At 39.7% G+C, this 12,492-nt stretch overlaps 1 long non-coding RNA gene across 1 annotated transcript; it reads left to right on the top strand.

Moving 5' to 3' along the window:
* Positions 1 to 11,100: 11,100 nt before the first annotated feature.
* LOC117482470 lies at positions 11,101 to 12,321 on the top strand. The gene is made up of 3 exons (XR_004555884.1): positions 11,101 to 11,185; positions 11,324 to 11,443; positions 11,843 to 12,321. It is a non-coding gene; the product is annotated as an uncharacterized LOC117482470 (long non-coding RNA).
* Positions 12,322 to 12,492: the final 171 nt, after the last annotated feature.

Here is a 12,492-nt window from a genome sequence, read left to right as displayed (position 1 = left end):
TACCTCCCCGTATCTGCATGAGCTGGTGAAGTGAACTCAGAGGGAGAAAATCACAGCTTTTGTCTATAGCTTTAACTCACACCACCGCCGTCTCTAGTAAAAACGAGACGGTTTAAAAGCACTCTCGTGGCTTGTGGCCATTTACGACGTGCTGGCAAGTGCGAGGTGTGTGCATTACCTGATGCGCCACAGCTCCCTACATTGCTGGAGGAGCTGGTGCCGGTCCGGGGTGCATACATAAAATTATAGGCTAATTGATCACGGGTGGGCAGTGGCATGCAAGTGTAGAACAAAACTGTGTTTCATCGTTGTGATGAACATGATGGCGTGTGTATAGTGGCGTGTGTATAGGCTGGTCGAGTAGGACTACAGTTAACTGTGTAGTTTCGGATAGAAAGGGTAGAGGAGAAAAAAGTCTATGTGCTCCTGATCGGGGGGGCATAGAACCACTAGAACAGGGATAGTGGGGTCGCAAGAGGATAAGCTAGTTATTGCTCTTGGACGGTCTTCAGGCACCGATCTAGGACTTGTATACACTCTCTGAAACCTCTTTAATCCGGACTAAATTGAGCTGGATGAACTTTGCTGTCGCGCTGGTGTTTATTATGAGTTCATGTTTGTTCATCTAATTGCAGTGTGGTTTTTCTTGTACTAACCGCCGTCTTGTGCATGTTTTGTAACAACTAATAATGAATCAGTCCATAGCCAGGGTAAAATAAACTAAGCTTTAGTTAACTCACCAAAAGTAAATGACTTGAGAAAAATAAATAATATATAGTGTTTTGCAAAATTCTGGTAGTATAGATGTGCTGCAAATGAAAATAAATAGCAAAAGAGTGTTTGTATGTCCTGCATCTGAGTGTGCAGAGGAACATGTAAACAAGGAGCACACTGTTCAGGGTGTGCGCTGTAGGTGTAAGAAGAAGAGAAGATTATATTACTTTAAGAATACATTCTTAAATTGTATTGCTGGTATGTTAAGATATGTTTGTGACCTTTTATAAACCCTATGCCCCGTCCTGCACCCTGAGACCCTCAGAGGCATCACTGCTGGTCGTAAAGACCTGCCTGAGGAGGTCAGGGTGGCCAAATCTGTCTGCTGTTTTAGGTCAATGTTGTATTATTTGTTTCATTTATTCTTAAATCTATGTATTGTATGGTAATAATGAAAAAAAACGTAATGTATTGAACACATTCCGAAACAAAGCTGATAAGACAGAACTAGACTCAGACATAATACAAATTATTGTTGAAACATTTTGCGCTGTTGCTGCAAAATGGAAACTTTGTTGATTATCTGTTCCAACTGGCCACTGGATTCAGATAATTAATATAAGTTGAAGTTTTAATTACAGTTTTAAATATAGTTTAACATTCTTTATTAAACTGCTTCAAATGATTTCTCGTATCAACCAATGGGTCTCCATAGACATTACTACAATTATAATAGTTGTTAAACGACTGACAAGTTTTCTGAAACCGAGCTTATGAACAAAAGAGTAAAGGTCGCTGGTTAAGCCAGGATCAATATATTTGTTGACGTTTTCATTACAGTGTGCATAATAAATGTGTTAAATGAATTGAGCAATTCTTTAAAAAGTATAATGTTGCAATCTCTTTACAATAAGTAATTACAGTTAAAAAAAGTAGATGTTTTCCAAGGGCCTCTCCTTCACAGGCCTACACTTTAAATCATGAGACTTTCAAATCATAACAGACAGAGATCGGTATCACTTTGTGTTGCAAGCCAAATCCATGTAAAGGTTCTACTTGAGCCCAATTGAAATACCATAAAGAAAGTATTGAACCCAGCTCAAGCTAAATGTCAAATGTATTTAATTAATGTACAAGTGTTTTGATTTATTTAAAATGTTCTAATCTCAGCTTCTTTCGAGTTCAGTCTAAGCAACAAATTGTTTCTCATAACATTCTCACTGCTGTCCCAAATGTTTTAACCTTGGGCAGACAAGCTGTTCACACACCCACACACTTTGGATAAGTAGTCACCTTATCCACATTGTAAATTGTTGCCTTCTTTAAAGTTATTAGTAATTTAAGATTAATTATTAAATTAAATGTGGTACATAAGATAAAATAAATAAAATAACTTCACTTGATCATTTTGTTCACAACATTAGACCTGTCCTCTAATCTCTACTAGAATAAGATAAGTGTGCATGTTTGGATGTTTTATCACTCCTGTAATGTACCTAATCTTGATATCCTTTTCATTACAGAGCTGGGAAAATTGTGTATTGATTAGATTCTGATCCGTGCACGTCCAATTTTGACTGACTTTAGTTCTAATCTTTGAAAGTGAAATGGTTTATGCCAGTACCTCGAAATGTTGTGTAACGGGAGTATGTTATACCCCCACCTTCGGGAAGTATTGTTAGCTTAAAGGGGGGGAAATGTGGTATCTTACCTTGTGTTATTATTACATGTTATTGCATTTGTCCAGCAGGGGGCAAACTCACTCTTGGTATTAAAAAGAGCCTGTTGTACATGTTCCCACGAGGAAGTCCCGGAAGCATGTTACCAAAGTAAAACCAGTTAAATCTACTCCTATGTTGTGGACATACAATTATTGATCACAAGATACAACACTGGAAAAACATTGATTGTGACATTTTGAAAAAAAAATCTATTTATGAGAAAAAGGCTAATTCTAAGAAAAAAGGCATATTTGGACAAAAAAAGTCAAATTCTGAGAAAAAGTCAAATTTGAGATGCATTGTGGGACATGTCGTTTATGGGCAACGTGCTTCTGTAAAGTAGCATGTAACCGTATAATAAACATATTATATTATTTGCAAGCTCTTGTGGGGCCACATAAAATGAAGTCGCGGGCCGGATTTGGCCCCCGGGCCTTGAGTTTGACACCCCTGGTCTAAAGTGTTATTAATGTGATAATAAAGTGCGACTGAAGAGTTTAAAGTGTTAATGGAGAGTAAAGGGAACATACCTGCTCTGTGTATCCGAAGCTGAGGCTGTAAAACAGCGTCCAGTAGTTTCTGGAGTCTCTTGTTCTCCTCTTTGGAAAGAGACAGCTCCTCCTCGAGAATTTGGACTTTACTCATGTTTCCTAGATCACCTTTTCCTGCAGACTCCGTTAAACACACCGTTTCTCTCTCCATCAAACTCTCAATCTGACTAGTGTTGCTAACGTGTTTCCAGCTAGCATGCTAAGCTAGCTCCTATAGTCCGAGGTAAACGCTCCAGAAAAAAGAGCACAGAGTCCATTCGGAGGTCTATCCAGACACACAGATGATGGATCAGTAGTGCTGGAGCTCACACACACTTTCTCAGGAACACAGAGAGAGAGAACCGTAGCGACGAGACGCCACATGGACCCAGGTTCTTCTTCTTCTTCTTCTTCTTCTTCTTCTTCTTCTTCTTCTCTCGGTTTTTGGCGGATTGCAAACAACTTTAAGGTGCATACCGCCACCTACTGTACAAGAGTGTGTATCACCATATCATCCTATCACCATATGTGGAATTATACCACTGTATTTACGTTGTTTAAAATTATTCCAATCAATCCTGTTTCACTCAAATACTTAAGAATGGCCTTCCTGGTAGCTCTTACCCCCTCACCTTCTGTTTTCAGTGTCCCCATCAGGCTCCACTCCCTTCCTGCCTCTCTGACCCTGTCTCTTAGTTGTTCCCTCTCTGTTTTCTACATGTTGCAGTGTAATACGATGTGTTCCACATTTTCTTTTACTCCACACCCCCTGCATTCTTCAACTTTGCTTTTTTCCTTTAAAAACATTGTTCCGTTTAATCCTGTATGATCCAGTCAGAGTCTAGTGATGGTGATCTCCTCCCGTCTGTTCCTTTCTGCATAGATCTTTATTATTTAGTGGGAATGCTGATTCAGCATTCCCACTATATGTTATGCTACGGACAAAATTCTTATTATTCCATCCAGTTATTTTGTCCGTCTTCTCCTCCCACATTCAACATCGCAGAAACTCCGTTCAAACATCAAAACGTTCAGCTCGGTCGGGAATCGATGGCTATTACTTTTATCATTCATAGCTTTCATAATTCCAGAGATACATCCCATAATTCATCACATTTTTTACATTTGAACTTTAACATTGCGCAGCTCGTTAAGGCAGAGTGCGTGATGTCAGAGCTGGAGGGTAGGAAATCTTGAAATTTGCCTTCATATTTTTTTTTAAAACTGCCATAATTCCCAAACCCTACATTCCTGAGACATCATTTTTCATTAGAAACGTAGGAAAACATCTCGTAGCTTGAAAAATGACAAATAATTAAACAAAATGCCTCTTGAGGCAAAATTCACATGTGTGCTAAGAGTCCAGCCGTGAAGACATCTACGAGACAGTTTTGAGATTTCTTCAAATGCCGTTGCCATGGCAACACAATGCTCGCCATGAAACACGGTTTTCTCATAACTTCAGTGAAAATGCTTCAAACGGCCCAAAACTTCACAGGTTTGGTAACGATGCAGCCATCAACGCATCTAAGCGTATTATGGGGTGTCATCAAATGCCATTGCCATGGCGACAGATCATTCACCATCAAGTTAGTTCAAAAGTTTGCAGTTTAAATATTCTGCTGCTTTTCCAAGCCTTTTTACTTTCTTTTCTTCACTCATCACACATTCAAGCCCCCAGTGTTCATGTATCATTTCAATCTAAATTCTTCACTTTCTTCTTACACATTACATTTCAGCATAGCAGTTTAGCGTCAGCTTTTCAGCATAAAGCATTCCCACTAGAAATTTCTTCAGGAATTGCGCTCCTCCCCGACCCATTTCACCATGATGGCTTTCCTGGCCAGCATTCAGACTGAACAACATCCTCATGATGTTTTAGAGCAGTGGTAATTTATTTCATTCTTCCCTTGAAAAAATAACAAAAATCAAAATACTGTTAAAGAACCGGATCGATAAGCAGTATTTCTAATTGTTTAAATTAGGCCTCATTATTTCACAGTGGCACACGATCATCTGCCAAAACAATCACTTCTGTTCATGTTCAATCCATAATAAAATATATAATGATATATATTTTTGTCTTGTTATTAGCAGAGAAAATGTAATGTTCGTACAACTATATACAATGAATTCTAATAATCTAAGTGGGAACGGGGTTAGGGGGGGCTCGACAATATTTCCAATCACCCAAGGGGGGCCTGACTGAAAAAGGTTGGGAACCACTGTTTTAGAGGACGAGGGCCATATCCAAGCAGACACAATAGAGGTTCTACTGACACCTGTTGACCGATTGCTGTAGTGATGTTTGCACATCAGAGGCCATGCCCAGTTTCCACAAATATGGGTATGGAGGAGGTGTCTTTGGGTTTTACTATCCTGTTTTCGAGCATAAAGACACTGGCAGATGAGGAGGAACTTTCTTTTTGGAGAGAGGGAGAGAGGGGGGGGGGATCCCCTGGTATATTGGCTCTCGGTAACGCTCTCTCCCTCAGAGCTGGGCTTTTGCTCTCGGTAAGGTTCTCTCGAACTTGGTAACTATTGCGTAAATCTATGGGTGTGTGAATGTTAGTACCCACCATCTGTGTTTGGGAAATAGGTATGTGTTTGTGAATGAAACTCCCCGCCATCTGTGCGAAAACTAGGTTAAACTTCCCGCCATCTGTGCGAAAACTAGGTTAAACTTCCCGCCATCTGTGCAAAAACTAGGTTAAACTTCCCGCCATCTGTGCGAAAACTAGGTTAAACTTCCCGCCATCTGTGCGAAAACTAGGTTAAACTTCCCGCCATCTGTGCGAAAACTAGGTTAAACTTCCCGCCATCTGTGCAAAAACTAGGTTAAACTTCCCGCCATCTGTGCGAAAACTAGGTTAAACTTCCCGCCATCTGTGCGAAAACTAGGTTAAACTTCCCGCCATCTGTGCGAAAACTAGGTTAAACTTCCCGCCATCTGTGCGAAAACTAGGTTAAACTTCCCGCCATCTGTGCGAAAACTAGGTTAAACTTCCCGCCATCTGTGCGAAAACTAGGTTAAACTTCCCGCCATCTGTGCGAAAACTAGGTTAAATTCCCCGCCATCTGTGCGAAAACTAGGTTAAACTTCCCGCCATCTGTGCGAAAACTAGGTTAAACTTCCCGCCATCTGTGCGAAAACTAGGTTAAATTTCCCGCCATCTGTGCGAAAACTAGGTTAAACTTCCCGCCATCTGTGCGAAAACTAGGTTAAACTTCCCGCCATCCGTGCGAAAACTAGGTTAAACTTCCCGCCATCTGTGCGAAAACTAGGTTAAACTTCCCGCCATCTGTGCGAAAACTAGGTTAAACTTCCCGCCATCTGTGCGAAAACTAGGTTAAACTTCCCGCCATCTGTGCGAAAACTAGGTTAAACTTCCCGCCATCTGTGCGAAAACTAGGTTAAACTTCCCGCCATCTGTGCGAAAACTAGGTTAAACTTCCCGCCATCTGTGCGAAAACTAGGTTAAAACTTCCCGCCATCTGTGCGAAAACTAGGTTAAACTTCCCGCCATCTGTGCGAAAACTAGGTTAAACTTCCCGCCATCTGTGCGAAAACTAGGTTCCATCTGTGCGAAAACTAGGTTAAACTTCCCCAGCATGATTGGGAAATAGGTATGTGTTTGTGAATGTTAGTACCCGCCATCTGTGTCGGAAAAAAGGTATGGAATTGATGTGAACTGATTTGGTGAAAGAAAGTTTGAATGTGATTTTAATTAACAACGGTCTTTTATGAGGAAAAGCCTCTAAATTCTATCGGGAGATTTTAAATGTCACAACTGAATTGGGCAGTTGAAGTTAGAATTTTGGTAATAAATGTAAAACTGTGAATTAAAGTTTCATATTAGAACATGATCACAGCATGATAGGTTTAGTACGAATATAATGTTGTAACGAGAGAAGGTAAAAACCCTGTATTAGTTTGGACCTATTTTTCTTCAAATAAACTGATCCCACCTTTTGGATTGGGACAACTTAAAAGACATCTGCGCTCTCCTCTCCTGCTTGAAAGGTAAGATCGCACCCTGCCACACTCACACTTAGGTAGGGCCACACCTCATTTACTGATATCAAAGTCCTTCGGGATTGCTTAAACAGATTTAGGGGGTTGTCTGAATTGAAACAGCAGTTAATTTAACCTGGTTCTTCGGGGAGTTAATAGAGGTGAGATCTTACTGATCGTTGGTGGATCTGAGCCAAGCAGTAAACTTACATAGACTCAATAACTTCGGTTAGGTCAATTAGGAGGTCTGAGTAATTTAAGTTCGGAATGAATTATATCGGATGACTCCCGACTCTTACAAACTATATACAATGAATTCTAACAATCTAAGTGGGAACGGGGTTAGGGGGGGGCTCGAAAATATTTCCAATCACCCAAGGGGGGCCTGACTGAAAAAGGTTGGGAACCACTGTTTTAGAGGACTAGGGCCATATCCAAGCAGACACAATAGAGGTTCCACTGACACCTGTTGACCGATTACTGTAGTGATGTTTGCACATGTTGCCCTCCAAAATACTTGAGTTTTGCTGCATTCCTTCTTTGCAATGCAGCCTAGTCCCTACATGAGTCTCACATATTGGACAATTCTGTGAGGTCCCCGTCTTATACTTACTATAGATATAAGGAGAATATTATAACTCTTTGTATCTGTTCCAAATTGAAATGTTGGAAGGTAGCTTCAAGATATGAACCCAGATACCATCATGCATCACACAGTTAAGCAGAGTACACCAAGATGTTCTCAACCCTCCAAGTTGGTCTGCATTTAGATTGAACATTTCCGAGTTGAATTTGGATATAAAGTGTTTTAGTTCTTTGTGATCCAGCAAAAACCTCTTTAGTAGGTGAGAGTCTCTTGAGATTTCCAATGAATTGGTTTTTTTATACACATAATGTCTGACCTGTAAATATTTTTAGAAGTCTGTATTTTGTAAATGGTAATTCAAATGTTGTAAGTCTTCCACTGTCAAATAGATCATTGTGATAATACCTGCTCTTTGCTAGGGTCTAACATCTGGTCTTAAGCTTCTTCCATGACCACTAAGCATTAGTTATCAAAAGATTCTGCTTAGCAACGGGGGTTAATTCGTTCATTGTCTTAGAGCAGATTGACAGGAGAAACTCCTTACATGTTTAACACTAAATCCTGTACTTTCTACTTCTTACATTTTCAAAACCAACCTGTTACTTTAGTTTGAATCTGCATTTGGTGGAGTGATCATTATTATTTCGAAACATTGAGAGCCTATCTTTTGGTGGCTATGTCCCAACCTTGAGACTAATCACTCAAACATGATAAGCGCTATTATACTGTACATGTTCCCTTTTTTTAACAAAGCCTTTTGGGAAGAGGCGTTTGAGGCTCTTAGAAAAGAAATCAAACGCATCACAATTCATGCCATCTTGACTTTTGTCTTGCAGGTTTCACTTCACTATCTAAGAAGAAAACCCTTCAAATGATATATGTTTAAAAGTCATTACACACTGAACTATCTTTAATGCACTTCTCTCTAAAACCTTGGATGAAAGGACCCTACACACTTTGAGATAATCAGACATAGTTATTGACTGCGGCGCTACGACGTGTAGAAAATCCTTCTTTGATTCAGTTCAACTTTAGAGAGCGTGGGAAAAAGAGGGTCAGAAAGAGGATGAGGGCCACATGGGGACATTTTATTTTAAATTTAAATGATTTTGATCTTTTATTCAGAGGAAACTTTTCTGAATTCTGACTTTACTCTGAGATCTAGGAATATATACATGTTTTAATTGATTGTAAAATATATTTTAAGAAAAATCTGATTTCTGAGATTTTCTTGAAAAGAAAAATAGAAAATCTGAAAAAAAGGTTTAATTTTTTTATCAGAATTCTGACTTTCACTAGTAAAGAAAAAGTTGAGGTCTGACCAAAGTGATTTTTATCTGACTTTAAGTTTCACATGTTCCCACATGTTCCTAACCCTCTTCCATAGACGCTTCTTCCTCTCCATTCTTTGGTGTAAATAAATGCACTTGTGTTCACTTCCCCCCCGACTCTCTCAATGTTATTTGTTGTTGTGTGTGAGAGTGTGTTGGTAAAAGAAATGGCCTTGCATTGCCTCTTGTTTTATTATTTATTTTAGGCTGAAGACTTATCTGCAGAATTGGTCAAATACACTGGAAGTGAGTCAAAAGAGGAAGATGCTAAAGACGTGAAGAAGTGCTATTGGCCACTGGTGAAGTGTGTGACTGTCAGGGGGCCGAAGAAGGGTCTTCTCCAGCACGTCACACTTGTGGATCTTCCTGGAAACCGGGGCCGTAACAAGACCAGAGACACAATGTGGAAAAAGATGATTTATCCACACGCAATGCTGATTATTGTGGAACACTGACAACGTAACCGTTATTATTTTCTGTATTCCCCTCCAGGTTGTTGGAAGTTGTTCTACTGTGTGGATTGTGGCTGAGATCAATGGAGCAGCTTCTGAAAAAGAATCCTGGGAGATCCTGGAAGAATCCTGCAGCCTCATGGGAAATGGTCGCGAGTGTCAGCAGATTCATTTGATCTGCACCAAGTCTGATAGTCTTGGAGGTTCAGATGATCAGTAAGTGGTTTAAGATGCAAAAGTACACAGTTAAATGTACCATCCAATTTAGACACTGATGGCCAAGAGGAGAAACCATGGAAACATTGATTACGTTTACAGGCACATTAGTATCCTGGTTTGGATGGTATTCAGGGATATAATGTTCACTTGAAACAGGATCAACCAGGGTATCCATGATCATAACAGTATCCGTGTTTCTAAAATGCCTGCATTGATTCCTCAACATCTCAGCCATTTATTTCTGTCCTAATGTTGTTGCTTCACAAACACTTAGTGATGCTGGATGAAGCTATGTGATCATTGGTCATTGAAAGCAAGATGGAGATGCGTAGTGATATCATATCCTGGAATATATATGCAGTTCATGTCATTCTTCAAATACAAATCTTTTCCTATAGGTCAGCAGCTGATGTTCGTGCTCTGATACTAAAACAAAACGAGCAAGCCAAGATAGACGTGAAGGCAGAATTCAGCAAACTAAAAGACGTTAAGGTGAGTTATATTGAATACAAAAACACAAATATTGTCCCAAACTGCAAACCTGCTTTGATATTGAAACTCTTTTCTTGTTGAAACAATTCAGTGAGGAATGTTTCAAAGTTTTCACAGTGAGCTCCAAAGAGTTGATGAAAAAGAAACGTCTGGATCCAGATGACACATGTGATTAAATTCTCCATCAGTGAGCCAGGAATGACAAAATGAAAATGCTTTGATCTCTTCTAATAAATATGTAGAGATACTAATTGAGTATAACATGTAAAGTCAAGAATGTAATTAAGTATGTTACATTTTTTACAGGAATTCCTGCAAGATCTCAACGACTGGCAGACATGGAACTATGTGTCTGGAGCTCTGGGGGTTCTCTCTCTGATTCAGGCAGCCAGCAGCAGAGAGAGAGGAACATCAAGTAACAACATCTTTCACTGTCTTTCATATTGACAGAAATAATAACATTCATAGAAAAGAAGTAAGCTGCATACACTAACATGTTGTGTACAAATGGTAAAGTCAAAGAAAGACTGTTCACATGTGATGTTACCCGTGGAGCCAACAAGGTATTGGATGAGCTGAGTGTGTGTTGCTTCAGAGAGGATGCATTGCTACAGTTTACTCAAAGCTTTTGTATTTTTTGCTTGAAACACAAAGCCCCATATTGAATGATGGTTGTATTGCTTTAACTAATGAATGTGTTGTGTATGGTTTCAGGCTGACATAAAGACGGCTGTGTCCATAGGACTTGAAGAGAAGCTGAGTCATGAACTTGATCAAGTCAGGGAACCCATGGACCCTTATGGCTTTTGAAAGATGTCTCAGTGGGGGGGTTAAAACATCAAAGAGTTCATGTGAAGAAGTCTTAAAGTCGGTCCTTTATCCTGTAAGTATTTCAGTTGGAATTAAATCAAAACGACTCATTTAGCACAAAATATGGATCTGTCTCTTCCAACATTCTGTGTTGTTTCAGACAAAGAAAGGTGGTGCACTTCACAGGTCACTGAAGTGTGGAGTTGAGAATGGTGGCATCCACAAAGCAAGAGAAGGGGAATGAAGAAACATCAACATGAAGCTAACTTCATGTTTGACTGACAGCATTGAGGAGGAATTGAAGAAGACCTTCCCGTAAGAAATGACTTACTAAACACATCAAACCCTGTGTTGGATCAATTGTGTTTTACAATACATTGAAATACATTATTGAAATACAAATGTGGTAAGGCCTTCTGAATGTAAGCATTTCTTTGTGTTCATACGTTTTAGAAATGAAGGAGAAAGAGAACCATTCAACGGGGTCATCAATACATTTCCACTTGGCACAGAGGAGGAGATGAGGAAGAAGGAGTGCGGAAATGTCAAACTGCAGCTGACATTTCTCAAGAGGTCAAAGACCCTATTCATTAGTCCATGATCAAACATGTTTGTCCAGGCCAGGGAGACTGTAGTGGAAGGGTGATCAATAGAATACATATTGATCAGTCAGCATATTCATACACATTGTACTGGAATAACTCAATATGAGCTGGAGATGGCTTTGAAGAATGACCTGCAGCTGTAAAGCGGACCCTGTCCCAGTTCATGAGGAAACTCTCAAGATGACAATAGAATATTCTGATATTGGGCAAAGTGCACCCCCTGCTGGTGAACACGTGCTATCACTTTGAATCATGTACTGCTTTTCCAGGGACAATCTGGAACAAAGAATCAAGGGAAAGATGAGCATAGTCTGTAACATGTTCTTTTTCAAAGATGTTGATATTTGCTTCACATTCTCTCTCTAAGGAAGAAAAGATGAAAACAAACCTCAAGAAACTCCTCCGTGAGCGTAAGAGAAGGATCTCCAGCAGCCTGACAACAACAATGGAGGAGACCATGAAAGAATGCTCTGACAGGAAGACAGAAGATCACTACAGACATAGAAATACACCTCTACACATTTTGATGTCAACATGTTTCTGTTTGATGTAGGAGCAAAAGAAATGAAAGGAGAAGGCACGCTGAAAAACATGAGGGGAACGATTGAAATGCACGTTCATGGTTCAAAAGACGTCATGTTTGATAAGGCTGAAGACGCCATGATGAAACAGCTGAGAGACCTGATGCTTTGTCACATTTGATATTTCCTCCTGCAGTCAAATGAAACTAGGAACACTGCAACACAAACATACATGTGCACACATGTCAGTGTTCAGTGATCAATATTTCAATGCTGATTTAGTGGGAGATCCCGGAGAAAGTGGAGAGCACGATGCAGGAATCAATCCAGCTGTCACTCAAAACAATTGGTCTCTCCATCCCAGGTGAAGGAGACACAACACAAACAATACTGTACATTTCATCCTCATTTAAAATACATTTCCATTAGTGTATTAAATGAATCCACTTGTTTGAAACCATATGTTTTGGGTTTTTAGATGTAAGTGCTGAGCTTG

The sequence above is a fragment of the Trematomus bernacchii genome, unplaced genomic scaffold (assembly GCF_902827165.1).
Source record: "Trematomus bernacchii unplaced genomic scaffold, fTreBer1.1, whole genome shotgun sequence".
Lineage (NCBI taxonomy): Eukaryota > Metazoa > Chordata > Actinopteri > Perciformes > Nototheniidae > Trematomus > Trematomus bernacchii.
The sequence above is the reverse complement of the archived record's forward strand: the minus strand, read 5'-3'. Positions and strand labels throughout refer to the sequence as shown.